General features: G+C 38.3%; 1 protein-coding gene across 7 annotated transcripts in view; it reads left to right on the forward strand.

Moving 5' to 3' along the window:
* Nucleotides 1-10060: 10060 nt before the first annotated feature.
* Nucleotides 10061-19248, forward strand: part of Rnf13 (ring finger protein 13) — a 151892-nt gene continuing 142704 nt past the window's right edge. For 2 of the 7 annotated variants that reach the window (XM_087186329.1, XM_087186330.1), the window contains exons 1-2: nt 10086-10216; nt 13304-13411. The gene's annotated coding sequence lies outside the window, so the exon portion shown is untranslated. Of the gene's footprint in view, nt 10217-13303; nt 13412-19248 lie in introns of all 7 variants that reach the window. The other 5 variants (XM_021253014.2, XM_004834440.3, XM_087186333.1 and 2 more) reach the window with 5 other exon arrangements.

Consider the following 19248-nt stretch of genomic DNA (forward strand, 5'->3'; position numbering starts at 1 on the left):
TTTTGCCCTCACTTTTAAATGCTTGATTAGGTATACAATTCAAAATTGATAATTTTAATGATTTTTAGCACTTGAACATATTATTTCATTGAATTATAGTTTCTTTTATTGCTATTGAAAAGCCAACTGTCATTCCTTTGTATTTTACCTTTTTCTTTCTGCTTGAGAAATTCTTATTCTTTTATCTTCTTTCAATTTAACTACAACATGCTAAGATATGAATGTATTCAAACCTCAGTTGTTGAACACCCAGGGGAACTGTTGAAATAAAAAATATGACCAGGAAACTGTTATTTTTTTCAATCATGGTTGTCTTAGAAGTTGAATCCATGTAGAATGTTAACAGATAACAATTATAAAGTTTCACAAACAAAACCTGATATCAAGATTTTAGCATAACAATCATGATGATATTAATATAACTTTTAGGTTTTGTTATTATCTCTGAGATACATTTAATTATTCATTTTAGTGTAGAATAACTTTTTAGTCAGTTATCTTTATCTAATTACAAAATAGTAGGGCTGGGAATTTACCTCAGTGGTGCCATGCCTGCCTCTCAAAGTGCAAGGTCGTGAGTTCCATCCCCAGTAAAAAAGAAAAAAAAAATTAAATGGCATAAAGAAATATTTACTTAAATTTGTTATCTTTTGTTAGTGCCATTTAAAAAGAATGTACTTGTCTAAAGATGTACTTTAGAGGTTATTAATGTCTAACCTTTAATTTCTAGAGTGGCATTACCTGGACTGCAGAGTGTTTGAACATCTCTAAGTGTTTTTTTTTTTTTTTTTGTACCGGAGATTGAACTTAGGTCCTTGCGCTTGCGCAGCAGGCGGTGAAACCACTGAGCTAAATCCCCGGCCCCAGCTCTAAGTGTTATAACACATATATGATATACACATAACAAACAAAAAGCACAAACCTTGAAACAGTGTCTGCATCATCTGGCTGGCTGTCTCAGGTTGGACTGGCATGCACATTTCATCACAAATAGCTGGAACACAAGTAAGGAATAGCCAGATACTTGAACCCAAAAAGATTATCATCATAAATAGCTTTAGCTAGAAGTCAGCAGTATGTGTTTTTAGTTTTGTATCTTTGAAGGCCTGTACATTTGGGAAACACAAATACAGTGTTATCTTATTTCATGAACTTAATTTGTTCCATGATTCTGGGGAAAGATGGCTCCATTCATATTCATGCAGGGGAGATGTCTGTAGTCGTGTTTGTTACCCAATGTGGAGTTCATGAATGGAAGCAAAATTTTGCTGAACGCTTCTATTTGTGAACCTAACTGTTCACAAACTGAAGTGTTTGTGAACTGAGGTATTATTGTATAACATTTAATATACTGTGAGGTTAGCAATAATTGGTATCACAGCTATATAGAAATCTTTATATATATTTAGTTTCAACTCAATACAAAATTTAGATTCCTTTAACAGGTTTTATAAGGTATTAACAAGATTAAGGACATCTTTATGGCTCTGATATGTTTAGGAAGTAGTGTTAATGACTGCAAATACATTTATTACTCAATATGCAAGTGCACCTCATTTATACAATAACAAAATGTTTGTTTAATCAAAACCAATAGATGTAGATCAGGTTTAAATGTCAGGACCAAATTTAGAGATGTCAAATTTTGATCATTTTATATGTTTAAGGTCTAAACATATATTGTATAAATAGAGCATTTATTAGTTACTTTGTATGTAAATTTATGTAGTCTTAACTCTACAAACTTAACTTTAAAGTTTAGAGTCACAGTATAGCTTGTTTTAGATATATACATATATATGTCCAAATATATGTTATGTCATAAATTAAGATAATAGTTGTTTATGTAACCAATCATGAACTGATTGCTGAAAAGATGTTGTAGGTCAACATATGAATGCTCTTTAACTTTTAAAACTCACTTTTTTTTTTTTGGTACTGGGGATCAAACTCAGGACCTTCTGCTTGTGAGCCAGGCAGTGGAACCACTGAACTAAATCCCCAGCCCTAAAGCTCACTTTTTAGTAAGCAAAAGTCTAATAATGAGAACACAAGAAACTTATTTTAGTAAAATATAGAAACTTTTGTTTTTAAATCTAGCTTTGTAGGCTTAACCAAGAGCATTTCAATATGTTATGAAAACCTTCTTGTTGGACCGGGGATTTAGCTCAGTGGTTTTGCCACCTGCTATGCAAGCATAAGGACTCCAATCCCCAGTACCAAAAAAAAAAAAAAAGAAAACCTTATTGCTTTAGACATAGAATGCTTAACGTTTTAATTATAGCCAACTTAAACATATCTTAATGATTGCTTTAGATGACTTATGAGAATCAAATCATAACACTTAAACACTTTACACAATACATATGATCTTTAACCAAGGAAAAATTCTGAAATTATTGTAGACAATAATAGACATTGCATTTATAAAACCAATCTTTTGATATTATCTCAATCAGCTAACAAACTGGATGGAAATATGTTACCAACTTTAAAGACATATTTATATCTATTTTGTTAACTTACTGGTAACCCTGTGAACAAAGGCATTTGGGCGATGAGTGTCTACTTATGTATATACCAATTAAAATAGAATATATACTTGAAAATTGACACACAGAAACAACATATACAACAACTCAATCTTATATAATCTTTTTTTTTTTTTTTTTGGTACTGGGGATTGAACTCAGGTCCTTGCACTTGTGCAGCAGGCGGTGAAACCACTGAGCTAAATCCCCTGCCCCAATCTTATATAATCTTTATGCTATCAAACTTAAAATCTTTTATTTGTAAGTCCTATGTAAGTCTCGACACTATCAGTCCTGATCTGTTAATGTTTTAAATAAGCTTGGCTACCTTGAAAACCTATATAGATGTTTTTTCCATGGAAATCTCAAAAAGACCCCCCCCCAAAAATTGTTGAGCTAAAAAAATTTTTCTTAAATGAACCAGCTACACGTGCTTTAGCTGGTTATTAACACACATTAAACAGAGAGATGGACAATCACATAAACACACAAAATAATTATTTTAAATCAGAGTGCACTCTCAGATGTATTTGACCAAGTTGAACTACATTAACACTTACAGTTTTTAGGTTTGTGACTATAAATGGACTAGTCAGAACTTTTCTTATAGGTCAGTTAACAGAGATCTCTTGTAATAAAAATCAGAAAGAAAGTAAGAACCTTTTTACACCTGTGAAAGCAAAGACTGTTTTTAGGAAGGACCCTAGGCTGATGATTTATCTGACTGGAATAGCCAGCTATACAGGCTTCTCATTTTTGTTTCAATAACCACAGTTGTTTGATAGCCACAGCTGATGGCCAAAATGGCTATTTTGATAGCCACATGTAACTGTTTCTTATAAAGGGACAGACTGTGAAAGGTAATTTCAACTATTTTATTTTCAGGGGCATCCTCAGGCCAGGTTGGGCGCAGAAAGAGACTAGGTGACACTCTTTGGAGCTAAGTGTGTATTCCAAACAGTAGGGAAAGAAGGCCTGCCAGGGCTCCAATTTGCTCTGCTGCAGACAACAGTTTCTTCCTATTTTGAAAACAAGACAAAAGAAGGCATCCCTGGCTATCCCTCCTGCTCTGTGCCCAATCTAAAGACCTTAGATTTAACCCTATCCAGTGCCAGTGATGATAAACTACAGATGCAAGGAAGTGGCCAAAACTGGGTTAGCCTCTCTTACTGTACACCTGGGCCCCCTTCCTTGTGAATCTGTGACCCTTGGACCATACTTAGCCAAAGGCTTTCCTTTTTCAGAACCTTGGTTAGCATATCTTTGAGAATGGTAGCTGACCTGGCAAGATGTTCTGGGAGAGAAATCATGGCAAGAGAGAGGCAGTCCTCTAGGGAGTAAAGTTGTGGCCATCCTTTACTACCTGTTTCTGTTCAAATTTGTAAGGGTGCCTAGATGTTTTTTATTCTATCTAGGAATTTTTTTCTTTTTAAATCTGTGTTGTAAAACCAGTCAGTTTGATTCATGGAGCTGCATTCTTGAAGGGAGAGGTAAGTAAAAGGAGTTAATTTCCAATTCCAAATTCCAATTCCAATTCCAATAAATTTGGACTAAAACTTTTACATTTATTCTTTAAGAGTTTGAGGAGTAAATCTAGACCAGTTTTTAAGAACATGCCCCAGATATATGTGAAGATCAGCTTCACTCTGGAAGGGCCGCAGGGAGGAGGAAACACCCCATTCCAGAAACTTGGTCTTGGGATTCAGCAGCCACGGAGAATTGCTATGGACAAAACACTGTTGTGATAAATTGTGTTATTTCTCAGAGGCAGAGCAGTGGAGAAGGGACAGACGAATGACTTTATGCACAATGCAAGAACTAACTCCTACTCACCTCAAGGGCAGAAAGACAATCAAGACCAAAAGCTTTCCCAGGATGGATCTCCAGTCCTTAGCAAAACATCCCTCCAAAGACAAAAGTTAGGATTGACTCCAACTGCATTGCCAAGCAGAAAATTAAGCAATAATCAAAGAACCCGAGCGAAGTTCTCTTCTGCCTGTCACACGAGAAGGCTCTGCCTAGGTACCAGGTCAACCAGAATCCTCATCTGTGCCTTCCTGGATGAGCATGAATTCCGATTCCCTTCTAAATAAGGGAATGGGGCTATGTAGTCTATAAAGGAATGCCTACCTTTATTTCTCTCTCTTTTTTTTTTTTTTTTTTTGGTACTGGGGATTGAACTCAGGTCCTTGCGCTTGTGAAGCAGGCAGAGGAACCACTGAGCTAAATCCCTGGCCCCCCCTTACTTCTCTTTCTAGGGGTTCAGGAGTTTCCAATTGGAAAGGAAAAAAGGATTTTCAGGATTGCAGAGAGAAGCACATTATCATTTCATGACACACTAATAACCATCCCTTACAGAGGGGAACTTCCAAAACCTGTCCCATAGCCTCTGGTTGAATCCTCAGACATACCTGCGCAAGCTGCAAAACAATTAGAAAATTTAAAAAGCCATTCCACTGAGCTGTCTAAAATAGGACAACAAGCTATTTCACAACTGCCAAATAAGTCAAGAAAGGAATACAAGCAAATTCAGCAACCAGTGTAGAAGTAAGCCTAAATGAAGTATGCACCAAAGCCATACAAAGCCTTGACAACAAAAATAAAAATGTCTTGTCAAAGAAACCTAAATATGGAGATATCACAATCTTCCTTGCTCTCAACTTTTAATGCAGTTCAAGCAACCAACAAAAGGTATAAGCAATCAGCAAACAATGGATCACAATTTTTGATTATCTAAATAAATCACAATCCAGAATTCAGTCAAAATATTTAGGGGTGCCATGAAACAAAATCAAACTCTTTCCTCCTTCCAGTTATCACAGTGGGACCTCCAAAATGATAAAGGAGAAATATAACTCTCAACCTGCCAGATGTCAGACATGCCCTTTGTGTCTTCTGAAAACAGAGAATGAATTCCAAGGGACAAAGGAGGTTAAGAGTAGGAAAGGTTTATTGAGAGAGAGCTCCTAAGAGATAGGTGGGGTCCCTAGTAGGTTGTCACAGAGGCCCTTTGTCAGGGGTAATTTATACAGCAAAGTCACAATGTGGGTACAATGTGGGTCAAACTATAATCAACCTATAGCATTACAAGTATAGCCACTTAGCTAATGTTGATCCAGCTGGGAAGTGGGGCACATAGCAAGGGTATATGGCTGACATCATTAACCTTGGCCCATCTATGACTTCTAAACAGGAACACTTTGGGAAGGGATGGGTCCAGGTGTTCTGGTGCCCCATCTGGGTGCCCTAATGCATATCCGGGCTTAATGAGCTGGGTGGTACTAATTATAGTATGGTCTCAAGTTCTGCTTATCCCTTAGGAAGTATGCAAGCCTAGCCATTGTGACTTTATCTTGAGACCTTGCCTTCTTCAGTGAGCCTCCAGTCACAATCTTTTTCACTGACTTCCTTGAGAGCCCAAGGAAGCCCCCCTCTTGACTGTATATTAATTTCTATCTACCTTAGCTGCCTATAATACTTGAAAGTATGAGACTCTATAATTACTTTTTTAAAAAAAGTTTTGAGACAGTGTCTCAGTATGTAGTTCAGGCTGGCTTTGAACTCATGGCGATCCTCCTGCCTCAGCCCCACCCCCAGGTCCTGGGACTACAGGTGTTTGCCACTATACCTGGCTTTTATAATTAGTTTTAAAAAAAGTGCAATGCACTGCTATCTGTACTTTTAAGGAAGATTTAAAAAATTCTTAGATACAAAGCTCAAAAACCTTTTCTCCTTTTATTTGTTTTTATTTTTCTGGTACTGGGTATTGAACTCAGGTTGTTTTTTTTTTTTTTTTTTGTGCCAGGAACTGAACTCTGGACCTTTAGCTTGTGAGGCAGGCCAGGCTGTGGAACCACTGAGCTAAATCCCCGGCCCAGGTTATTTGTTTTGACAAGGAGATAACTGATGTTATATTAGTAGCATGTGATCTATTGGCCCTTCGTGTTCTTTTTGTTTGCTTTTTTTTTTTTTTTTTTTTTGGTACCGGGGATTGAACTCAGGACCTTGCGCTTTCGAGGCAAGGACAGTGCCACTGAGCTAAATCCCCTGTGGCCTTTCATGTTCTTGAAAACCATAAGCAAGTATGTGTCAATCTCACTGCCTAACCCAAGTTTAAAAGATTAGTACATTTTTCCAATCTTTCTTCTTCCAATTTACCTTCACTTGATATAGTTGGAGAGAATAAATGTTTCTCCAAGGTGTACCAAAATTAGTCTGCCTACCTGCAGTATGCATTGTCCTCATTTTAACTGACAAAACTATACCTATTATGAGCTGAAGAGCAGATTGAAAGCTGAGGTAGTCTTCTGTACTCAAGGGTGGCTTTATTTAAGGAAGTAAGTGATTCTTTGTGCTCTTTTTTTAACCTGTAAAATGAGGACCTTTATAAAAACCTTTTTGACATCACGCAAAAAACCTGGTTTAATATAGAAACCAATTTGAGATAATTTAATAAAGAAAATGCTTTTAGAGGGCCGGGGATTTAGTTCAGTGGTTCTGTCTCCTGCCTTGCAAGTGGAAGGACCTGAGTTTGATCCCTGGTACCAAAAAAAAAAATGCTTTTAGAGACAGTATGTTTATATTAATTATAGTAGCCTTCATAGTAATAGTCCCAACCCTGATTTTTATTTATGAACTTCTTAAAGGCAGAACTATACAATATTTAAGTATTGAATATCTTAATGAAAATTTAAGAATACATAGAATATATATTCATATGATACATAGAAAATGAAAGTACTTTTGATGGCACAGAAAAATGCATTTTTCAAATTTGATTTAAAATTTTTTTTTGTATGGTGCTTCAACTTTATTTGAATAGATTCAAATTTTAAACAACACAAAAGAAAAACAATAGGGAGAGTCTTTTTCCCATTCCTGTGTCCCATCTACTCTGATCTCTAGAAGCAAAGTTAAAAGCTACATTTAATGGTATTCTGATATTCCATGTTATAATATAATTCTGTCTTTTTAAAAAATGATGTTGGAGGGGCTGGGGATTTAGCTCAGTGGTTTCACTGCCTGCTGCACAAGCGCAAGGAACCGAGTTTGATCCCCGGTACTGTGGGACTACATAACCTTTGTTCCTTTTTCTCCAGCCCCATTGTGATTAAAATGTGAGTTAATGGATGGAGATGCTTGTTAGTCTAGGGACGCTAGATAGGGATCTGTAACAGACCTAGAGTCCCAGATAGTCTAGGGACGCTAGATAGGGATCTGTAACAGACCTAGAGTCGCAGAGTAAACTACTCAAGTCTTTGTTTACCCGGAACTGATATTCCAGGCACCACAATTGTTAGAACAAGCTGCAGATGTCTGCTGACCATCAATATGTGACAGTCGACCACTAACCTTTGTCCCCTTTTCTTTAATATGTTAACTTCCCCCTCAACCCCCTATAAAAACAGCCTCGGATTCTGAGCCAGTTGCCTCTCTAAGCTATTTTGCTTCGGGAGTGCCGTCTGGCCAGACTAATAAAGGTCTGTTTCCCAACTTGTCCGGTGTGTTCCTTCCCGGGTGTTTTTCTGCTGTAGTCAGCTCCTTGGAGCGTTTGGTAAGACTCCTGGTCTTACATTCTGAAGGCACCGCTGGGATTCCTGGGTGTGCTTCACTAGTCAGCTCCTCGGAGCGTTTGGTAAGGGCCCCGGTCTTACAGCACCAAAAAAAAAAAAAGGTGTTGGAAGACCTGAAGCCAGAAAAGGCCTATGAAAAACTACTTAGTACTTGGAAAAGGGCAAAATAACCCCACTCTTGTTAGATGTCAGATGTTTCAAGTTCATGATCTCCCAACATTGAGGAATGAAGTAAAAAATCAAAGAAGGAAGTTTGGAGAATTTTATTGGAAATAAGAAGAAGAAAAACTCCTGCACTTCCAGGAGGGGTCCCGAGTAGGTTGCTACCAAGGCTCTTTGTCATGGGTAATTTACCTTATTTCCAATAAGCAAAATCACAGCATGGTACAATGTGGGTCAAACTACAATCAACCTTTAGGATTATAAGTACAGCTGCTTAGCTGATATTGATCCAATAGGGCAATGAGTTGTGCAGCAAGGGTACCTGGAAAGAACAAAGGCATTTTTTGTAGGACTTGGTGGTACACTCCTGTAATCCTAGATTGGGGAGGCTGAGGCAGGAAGAATGCCACAAGTTTGAGGCAAGCTTGGGCTACATAGTGAGTTCAAGGCCAGGCTGTACTACCTACCCAGACACTGTCTCAAAAAAAACCAACAAAAAATAATTAATGCAACAAAACAAAACAAAAAAACCCCCAAAACAAACTAAAACAAAAACAATCGCCCCCCCCCCCAAAACAAAAAGAACAAAGGCATTTTTGGAAAGGGAGGGGAGTATGAATCCAGATGTGTCTATGGCTATCTATGTGTCACCCATTTACGTGTCTGATGCTTATCTGGGCCCACTTGACCAGGTGGTGCTAATTATAGTATAATCTCAAATTGTTGTTTATCTCTAGAGAGGCAAAAGACCTCCGTCTCTTCTGATTTGCCTCCAAACACAACTCTGATATCTTTTTTTGTGCTGACTTCCTGGAAGGCCCAATCTCTCTCTGACTGCGTTTCTATCTAATTTAGCTGACTACAATAATAAGGCCAGAACCTGTGTCTCCTGCCATTTCAGTTCAGGACCTCGAAGTTTTTTGTTCTAAGCCACACTGACTTTGTAAACTGGCAAGTGTGGTTAATCCAATTGGTAATTTAAAATTCAAAGTAGTATGATTTAAGATTCGGACAAGGAAGAAGGCTGCTGACCAGAAGAGCGATAGGGGATAAGGTTTTTGGTTCATCAAAAAGAGGTAAGGGTTTTGAAAGAGACTGAATCATAAAGTCTGACTTGTTCTGAGCCCTGGGGATAGCGAGTGTCAGGCCCAGAGTGCTGATGTCAGCATCATAACGAGTCAGGCCTTAGGGCATTGGCTTTCAGACCTAGGGAGGCTCGAACCTCTCCTCGCGCGACCAGGACTTCGAGGCGGCGTTCGCCTTGGTCTCACCCATCCGGATCTCAACCCGGACACTGTGCAGAAGGAACGAGACCTCGCTTTCACCTCTGTAGTCCTCCGTAGCCCGCGGAGTGTGGTGCAAAGAAGAGGCGAGTGGGCGCCAGAATTAAGCACGCCTAGTGGAGCGAAAAGGGTCTCAGGATATTTGGGTCCAACAACCGGAGCTGATCAGGACCACTGGCCCTGGCCTTCGGTCCCTAGCTCTAAGGTCCACGTCCTCCGCTTCTGGGGCACAAGGCCAGCAGCAGGGGCCACAGCCAATCTTCTCTGCTAATCAGCCCAGTTGATATTAGCTCACTCAGCTGCGCTCCAGTTCCCCAGCAGGCCGCCACACCCTGCTCTTCCAGTCCCTTCCAGCGAAGACTGATCACGCGGCCAAGAACGAGACTCGCAAACTGGGCAAATCTCCCAGCCCTGCTGGAACAAGCAGGGAGACTCTGCGTGAGAGTGGGAAGGAGCCTGACAGGCAGGGCTTCGGCCCAATGGATCGTCTCTGCCTTCTTGTGCGGACCAATGAGGCCCGTGGGGCGGGACTTCCGCCTCGCCTTCGTGTTGTTCTCAGACTCGGGCTGTGGGGGTCGGTGCAGATATTCAATCATGAAGTCAGGCTAGGGTCTTCTTCCGCAGCAACGAGGCGGGCGAGCCTGTGTCCTGGGGCCCAGCCCTCCAGGTAAGAGCCTGTCAGGCTCCGCGGCGGCTGGGCAGGGGTTGTCCCCGGGGGGCCTGGCCCGGGAACACACCCCCCTTGCTGGCTCTGGAGCTCGCAGTCTGAGATCTGTGGTGCTCCTCTCCAGTGTAGAGCGGAGTGAATTAGGCTTTTTTTGCAAAAGAAGCAAAATGCCCTGCTCTCGGATGACCGAGTCTCCCCCACACCCGCATTCCGTCAGTCTGTATGTGACCGAAGTTGCCGAGTTATCTGTTTCGCTTCTCACTTTCTCATTTTGAGATGTCAGGAGTCTGGGAAGATGGTTTGTAAGCTTTCTCTTAGACCAGTACTTGCCTCAAAGTCCTCGGTTCAAGTCACTTGACTTTAGTTGTGGGGGTTGTTTTGTCTTTGGGGGTAAAAAACAGAGCAGTCGCTTCCTTCTTGCTTACCCCACCCCCTTTTTCTTCCTCTCAAAGCTCAGATTGCCTCCTGGGACGTGACCCTGCAGGGGGCCAGATACCAGGTCCCTGCCCTCCAAAAGTCAGCACCTCTGCCAGGAGGCTAACTGGGTTGACCTGCATTGATGAAAAAACTCAGTCCCAGGGAGAGAGTGGGCAGACACCAAGCGATGGTATTCTAGAAGCAATCACACAACTTTGGGGGCAGCCACTGCATGTTATCTGGGTGCTTTTGTAAATTCCTCTATTTCGTCCTAATCTGGCAGTAGTAAATTCCTGATACTATCTTTTCATCCTCAGTTTCAGCACCGAGGGCAGCTGCTGCAATCCTTTATTTTTGCCACAAACCTGCCTGGCTCTGCCAGTGATGCAGCAGGACTCGTGAAAACTAATGCATTGCTTTCAACCGTGATGTGTGGTTCTCCAAGGAGAATTTGTGCACTTTTTGATACAATGTAAAGTGAGTGCGCCTCCAAGGAGTTCCAGTAGAGAAGCAAATCAATTCAGGATTTAAGGAAGGACTTTCAAGGGTTTAATCTGTTTTAAGGGCAGTTTTTAATGGCTCGAGAGATAGCTCCTTGTTAAGGTAACAAAATTAGACTGTGGTGGTTAAAAAGGAGTTAAGTATGCTGTGCTGGGCTCTGTAGGGATTCATAAATGGATTTTGGAATCAACTTAGTGCATTGAGAAACATTAAAAAGAAAAACTATCAGGATGTATTTTTACTAATGGTGTAAAAATACATTTCATTTCATGAAGCTTTTGTATCAGGTTTTAAAAAATATATGTATCAAGAGGAAGATGTGAAGCTTATTATGTATTATGGCAAAGACAGATGTTTCAAAACACTAGATCCCAAATTTGAGAATCTGGCTAGGGTCAGCTGTGCCACTTAGGAATTCTGTAATCTTATCTGTAAGGGAAGAGTTGTGAAAATTAAACAAAATAAAATATGTTTGTTGCATAATTAAGCCTCAAAGTTTTTTGTTTGTTGTTGGTTTCCAAGTGGTTGGACAGAAGCAGTCATTTCTGTGTAAAGAATGGCAACTTTGGTGTCATTGTCAACTCACAATTTCTGTGTAAGGAATGACAACATAAATATATGTAGCATTTATTTACTTCTCTAGTGTGAAGTCACCTTGATGTCTTCATGTGTAATGTAAATCATGTGGACAAAATCTTGATTTGGAAAGTTTAATACTGAAGGGTTTGGGATAAATTCTCATTTGTTCTTGTTATTTATTCCAAGCAGTTTGGAGAGCCGTAAATTTTTGCTACCATTCAGATTCTTTCCCTTGATATTTTCTGCATTCCAAAGTAACATAGTTTTTATCAGTTCTCAAGACATTTAATTTTACTTTCTTTTTTTTGTTATGGGGGATCCAACTCTGGACCTTGTGCTTGTGAGGCAGGCAGCAGAACCACTGGTCTAAATCCCTGGCCCTAAGACACTTAATTTTACTAGATGATTTTTTTTTTTTTCTTTTTGGTACTGGGGATCGAACTCGGGACCTTGTGCTTGCGAGGCAGGCGTCGGAACCACTGAGCTAAATCCCCAGCCCAAGACACTTAATTTTAGCAAAGTGAGGGTAGGACTAGAAATATGACTAAAGGGGTAGGTTTTTGTCTCTGAGTTAAGCTGGGTAGCAAGGCACTTTATGTTTGATAGTTCTTGCCATAGAGATGTATGAAGTGAATTTGGTTTTGTCAAATATTATGGTATGCATACTTCATGTTAGTGTGACCTAAAAATGGTTGGCTTTTAAATAAAAAGTACAATTTTGAACATTTTAAGATGTGGAAGGTACAATGAGTTTAAGTCAAAGTATTGTTTTGTACCTTTTGACATGTTATTACCATATGGTATTGCATAGTTTCACATGACATAAAAAGGGGAAGAAACTTGGTAAGCATTGTTAGTTTTCTCAAAAGGAAGGACACAGAATTAGTAGACAAGTGAATTTCTTTTAAGAAAGCATAGGGCCAGGGATTTAGCTCAGTGGTTCCGGTGCCTGCCTTGCAAGCGCAAGGTCCCAAGTTCAATCCCTAGTACCAAAAAAATAAAGAAAGCATGATAGTAAATCATAGTTTAAAAATTCATGTGTTCTGTAGGTATTGAGTGCATATAAAAGGATAGTGTTAAGCTTTTGAACAGCTTTTACACTGCATAAAATTGATTTGAGAACAATGACAGAATGATTGGTATTGTCAAAGTTTATCATAGCATATAAATAACAACAAAACATTGATAATAGCTAACATCATGATCCAAATACATTTCTAAGTACTTTATATTATCATAATTCTCGTAGTCATTAATGTGGTAGATGGTAAGGGATCTCACATACATAGCTTGCTGAGTTCTCACAGGTATTTAGTGGAGTAGTTGGAATTCAGACCTATGTACCTTAACTATATAAAGCCCATCCCTCTTCTGTTATATTTTACTTAAAAATACAGAGCACTGTTGGGCTATTTTGTATTCTTTACTTGCTGGGTCACGTTAATGACTTCGCCTGCTTGATTTTGGGTAAACACTTCCTCAATTGACTGTTTCCTCATAAGTGTTTGGAGATTAGAGTAATTTGTAAAGCACTACACGGAATACGGAATATGTTCAGTACATGATATACCCTAGCCTTTATCTTTTCAGTGAGGAGGTGGCCATTTGAAAGACTGTTAGCAAATGGAAGATAGAAGAAGAAAGTTCCACATAAGAACAGTGCCCAAGCAAAGGTATAGAAAGGTACAGAAAACAAAGGTAAGAAAAGCAGAGTACATTTGCCAAGGTTATGTTTCAGGAACAGGCTGGTAAAGATAAATGGATACAGATTATGGGGAAATTTAATTGCCATACAGAGTATTTTGTATAAGATTTTTAGTTGAGAAGAACCTCTTTTTATGAATGTTAACCTATGAACAAAAGTTCAGTGAAGAAGTAAAAGCCCGGAGGTAGGAATTCTATGGAGTTTAGTTACAACAGTTGAGACAAGATGTGATGATTGTAATGAAGGATACAGATTACATTGATAGTGACACTGGGAACTGACATGAGTATGGGCTTAAGACAAATTTTTTGGAGGATAAAGATGCTCTTAACAGAAGTATGAATACATGATGAACAGATTTTGGTGGAAGGGGATTTAGGAGATGAGAGAATGAGAGGAAATTTAGTTTTGGAGTTATTCAGATGTTCACCAGGGTAAAATGAAAAATGGAAGCTCTGGCTATTCTATCAAAAGGGAAGAGACCATCTGCTCACACTGTGAGGAAATGGTCTACAGTAGTCATGCCCCTGTGACTCCTGAAATTTCTCAAAACTGAAAATCCTTTAATAAGGACGCACTATTATTTTTCCCGATAGTATATTTTGTACTGAGGGAACCAGTACAATAGGGCACCATATGAGGGAATAGGGGATATGTGGGATGATAGTGGGAAGGGAAAATTGTGTAAACCTACAAGGCTCCCAATTATTATTTCAGAAGAGAAATGGTAAATTGGAGGCTAGACATATTTACTTTTTTTTTTTTTTTGCGGGGGGTCTGGGCGGGTACCAGGGATCGAACTCAGGACCTTGTACTTGCGAGGCAGGCATGGCACCACTGAACTAAACCCCCAGTCTCAGATTTATTTTTTTATCTCCTGTTCATTACCCTGAATTGATTAATAGCAAAACTTTTAAAATCAAACTGTGTGAGATTGTTATGGTGGTGACATTGTGGGGGTACACACCAGGAAAGACTGTATTCCCGTTATAGCCAAGACTGGGATAAAAGGAGAAGGTACATGGTTTGGTGGGAAGAGTAGAGATTCTTTTGTCAAATGATGATGATACCAATTTTGAGAGTTGTTTTGAAAGTTATAATTAATATATGAAAAAAATTCCAGGAATGGGGTAGCTAGTAATTGAAATGTTTTTATTATCATCATTATCTTAACAAATGGGTATGAACACAGGATCCTAGGACCTATGGTAAGAAAGAAAGAAAAACAGCTGGAGACCCCTGATACTTGAAAAAGGGCTCAGGACTAAGGAGAAGAAAAGCTTGTAGCCTTCTTTTTTTGCTAGATTTTTTAGGGCTTTATGTAATTGGATAGGACCTGATATTAAATTAAACAGCAAAATCTACCCATTTCTGAGTTATTTTTATTTCTTTGTCATGTTAGGCCTAAATAACTGGCCAGTCAAACAAAATACTGTGTTGAACAACAAGGAAACGTCTATGTATTCTGTAATACTACAATTGGAAATATTACTTGGATCCTACTACTTATGTGTATTTCTATAGCATTAATTTACCAACAAATATTTATTAAGTCCTTTCCCTGTTGGGGCACTGTTCTAGGCACTTAATGGTACATCAGTGAACTGAAGAGACACTGGAGTTTAGAGGAAGAAATAAGGCATGTTTTCATTGTAGAAAGTAATTAGATATTCTTGTTCTATTATTTAGAAAGTCATACTAAGCAGTTACTAAGAGCAGATACCAGATTGTGACTAATTGTGTAGAGCACTTGGAAGGAAGGGACTATGGCTTTCTTATTCATATTTATCTCCTCCTCTCCCCCTTCCTCTCAGTGGAATGGCTTATTTTTGCATACTGCCATTCAGTATAATAGGTTGAATGTTATATTGTTCTGATATCTTCAGATTTATTTTTATTTCCTCTTTATCACCCCAAATTGATGAATAGGAAAACCTTCAAAATCATTTGCTCAGTAACTGTAGATACACATTAAATGTTTATGATGCAGAGGACAGAGTTATGTTATTCCAAGGGCTAGATCTTGAAGGATTCTGTTTAACTGCAGCAAGTGTTTAGGATCCATGTACTCACTAAATTGAGGGTAGAGAAAAAGTGAAGGGTGCTATGAACTGCATTATTTGGTAGTCTATGAAGTTGGAATGGAAATAAGGTTATATTGTTGTCCAGAGCATTAATATTAGGGAATCTGGGTGTTACCCAACCTGCCTATTACTAAACTAGGTTACTTTGCATAAATAACTTCACCTCTTTGTGTTCATTTCCTCATCTGTAAATGAGGTGGTTAGAGTTTTCCAATTAAAAAAAAATCCACTTTTAAGATTACTCATAAAATAACTGTTATACTAAGGTTTCACTTAGGAATATACAGTAGAGCTGATTATGAACTTCTATTGAATAAGCATTAAGTTAACTTTACACTTTTAGTTATTAAACTTAGATGTTTAAAAAGCACACAAAATTAGAGTTATGCTTGATGCTATTTACTTATAAGACTGCTTTGTAATTTTTTTTTCTTCCCGGTACTAGGGATTGAACCCAGAGCCTTAGCACTGAGCCACATTCCCAGCCCTTTTTATTTATTTATTTTGGGGTAGGGTCTTGCTAAGTTACCCTGACTGGGCTCCAATTTACAATCTTCTAACCTCAGCCTTCCAGAGTGCTGGAATTATAGGGATAATTTTTTTAATAGGAAAAAATTTTAAAAACAGAGCAAAATATGTAGTTTCATTCTTTCCGTTAGGTAGTGGAAAAATAAAACATAGTATTTTAGGTGTGAGCAGTGAATAGTTAGTTATTCATACTTCCGTGTACACCACAGTCATTTATCTCTTACTATTTTACTAGCAGCTAGTTATACAAATTAGGAAATGTATTTGCTCATTAATATAAGAGAACTTCTGGTCAGCCACAAAAATTTTATTTTAAGGAGTTAGAAATTTGGTGACATTTAACTGATTGAGTGTGACTATAGTCAGGTTCAGTTGCAAATGATCAAGATACTCAGTTAAATTTTACAGAGGAAATGAGTTTTCACTGGGAAATAATCCCAGTAGGAACTGGTGATAGAAGAATATTTTTGAGTGAAGTTATCAGAGAGAAAGTAGGAGTTGAACTTCTTTACTTAGATATAAAACACTAAAAATTGAGGACTAATTTATCTAAATCACGTTTTTGTAATTCACACATTTTTGTAATTTACATTTTTGATCTTTAGAAAGGAGGAATTTTGTAATTTATGCATTTGTCCAACATAAATTATAGGGCCGGGGATTTAGCTTAGGGATTCTGTCACCCACCTCACAAGTGCAAGTTCCTGAGTTCGATCCCCAGTACCACCAAAAAAAAAAAAAAAAAAAAAAAATCCCCAACATAAATTTTAAATATTTCTTTTTTTTGAAAAAAATTTTTTGAGTTGAATTCACATAACATAAAAGTAACCATTTAAAGTAAATAATTCAGCAGCATTTAGTACATTCTCAGTGTTGTGCAGCTACCACTCCTGTCTAGTTTCAAAATATTTTTATCACTCTCAAATAAAATCTCATACCCATTAAGCAGTTACTGTTCATTCCCCAATGCCAGCAGTCATATCAGTCACTTATCTGCTGTTTCTATGGATTTATTTATTCTGGGTATTTCATATAAATGGAATGGTACAGGATATGGCCTTTACTGCCTGGCTTCTTTCATTTAGCAAAATGTTTTCAGGGTTCACTCATGTTGTAGTGGGTATCAGTGCTTCTTTCCCTTTTATAGCTAAATAATACTACAATAGGTATACTGTTTGTTTATTCATTCATCCATTAATGGATGTTTAGGTTGTTTCCACCATTTAGCTATTGTGAATGGCATTGCTATAAACATTCTTGCACGATAATTTGAGTACCTGTTATGATTTGGGTCTAGATGTCCCTCCAGAAGCCTCATGTGGTCATATAGCCTTGATCTAGAGTGTGTGAAGGTGAAATTGATTCATGATGCAATGCTAGGCTCAAGGTGCTAGGATTAAGGATGTGACTGCTACCCCCCCTAAGTAGTCTGAATAAGATAAAAGGGGCAGGGAGATGCTGTGAAGGTTCTCTTGTTACCTTTGCTACCTTGTGCTCCGCTGGTGGCTGTGTTTCTCCTCTGTGATGCCTGTTTGCCATCCCACCCTTGGAGCCAGCTGATTATGGACCAAAACCTCTAGGAACTGTAAGCCAGAAAAACCCCTTCCCCTCCAACTTTGGGTGTTGAGTATTTTGTCTCAGCAACAATAGAAAAGTAACTAACACAGTGCCTGTTTTCAGTTATTTTGGGTATATAGCAAAGTAGAATTGCTGAGTTTTAAGATACTCTATTTTAGGATTTTGAGAACCTGCCAAGCTACTTTCCACAGGGGCTAACCCATTTTATATTCACTAGGCAATGTGTGAGGGTTTTAATTTCCTCACATCTTTGGTAACACTCATTATTTTCTATTTTTTTTTTTCTGGTACCGGAGATCGAACTCGGGACCTTGTGCTTGCGAGGCAGGCGGCAGAACCACTGAGCTAAATCCCCAGCCCCTATTTTCTATTTTTTAAAAAAAATTATTATTTCCATCCTTGTAGCTATGAAGTGATATCTCTCTGGTTTTGATTTGTATTTCTCTGTCAACTGATGATAGTCTTTACTTGCCGGTTACTTGTATATCTTTCTTGAGAAGATAGCTATCCAAGTTCTTTGCCCCTTCTTAAAATTGTGTGGCTTGTCTTTTTGTTATTGAGTCATAAGTGTTTTTATGTACTTTAGATGCTAGAGCCTTAGCAGATATTTGTGTTTTCTATCATTTTTATTAATTTTTTTAACCTTCTTAGGATGTTTATTTATTTATTTATTATTTTTTTCCGCTACCAAGGATTGAACTCAGGACCCTTTGCTTGCAAGGCAGGAGTGGGCGGCACCACTGAGCTACATCCCCAGCCCTTTTACCTTCTTGTTAATGTCTTTTTTTAAATTTTTGTACCAGGGATTGAACTCAGAACCTTGCACTTTTGAGGCAGGCAGCAGAACCACTGAGCTAAATCCTTGGTCCCTTGTTAATGTCTTTTGATGCATAAAGTTTTTAGTTTTGATGAAGTCTAATTTATTTTTATTCATGATTTTGGTGTTATACTTGAGAATTCATTGCTCAGTCCAAGGCCATGAAGATTTAACCCTGTGTTTTTTTTCCAAGTTTTCTAATTTTAGTTCTTATATTTAGGTCGCTGAACCACTTTTTTGTGTGGTGTAAGCTAGGGTTATAGCTTTATTGTCTTGTATATGAATATCCAGTTGGTCCTCGTATACTTGTTAGAGACTATTTGGTCTTGGCAGCTTTATTGAAAACCAGTTGGCCATAGATATATGGGCATATTTCTAGATTCTCAGTTCTGCTCCTAGTTATCAGTCTTTTTGGTGGTGCCATACTGTCTTGATTATTGTATATTTGTAGTAAGGAAATTCTGAGATCAAGAAATGTAAATTCGATGGGTGTGGTGGTGCATGCCTGTAATCTCAGCACTCTGGAGGCTGAGGCAGGAGAATCATCCTTAGTTCTAGGCCAGCCCCGGCTATATTGTGAGTTCAAAGACAGCCTGAACTAAATAGTGAGACCCTGTCTCCGAAAAAAAAGTAAATTCTTTAGCTCTACTCTTCATTTTAAAAATTGTTTTGCTTATTTAAAGACCCTTTCAATTTTGTATGAATTTGAGGATTGACTTTTCTATTTCTGCATTAAAAGCCATTGGAATTTGGTAGGTAATAGATGAATCTGTGGGGGTTCTTAACAATATTAAGTCTTAACAATATTGAGTTTTCTAATATG

Source organism: Heterocephalus glaber, unplaced genomic scaffold (assembly GCF_053883595.1).
Source record: "Heterocephalus glaber isolate CG9 unplaced genomic scaffold, H.glaber_assembly_v1.0 deba00001504, whole genome shotgun sequence".
Taxonomy (NCBI): Eukaryota; Metazoa; Chordata; class Mammalia; order Rodentia; family Bathyergidae; genus Heterocephalus; species Heterocephalus glaber.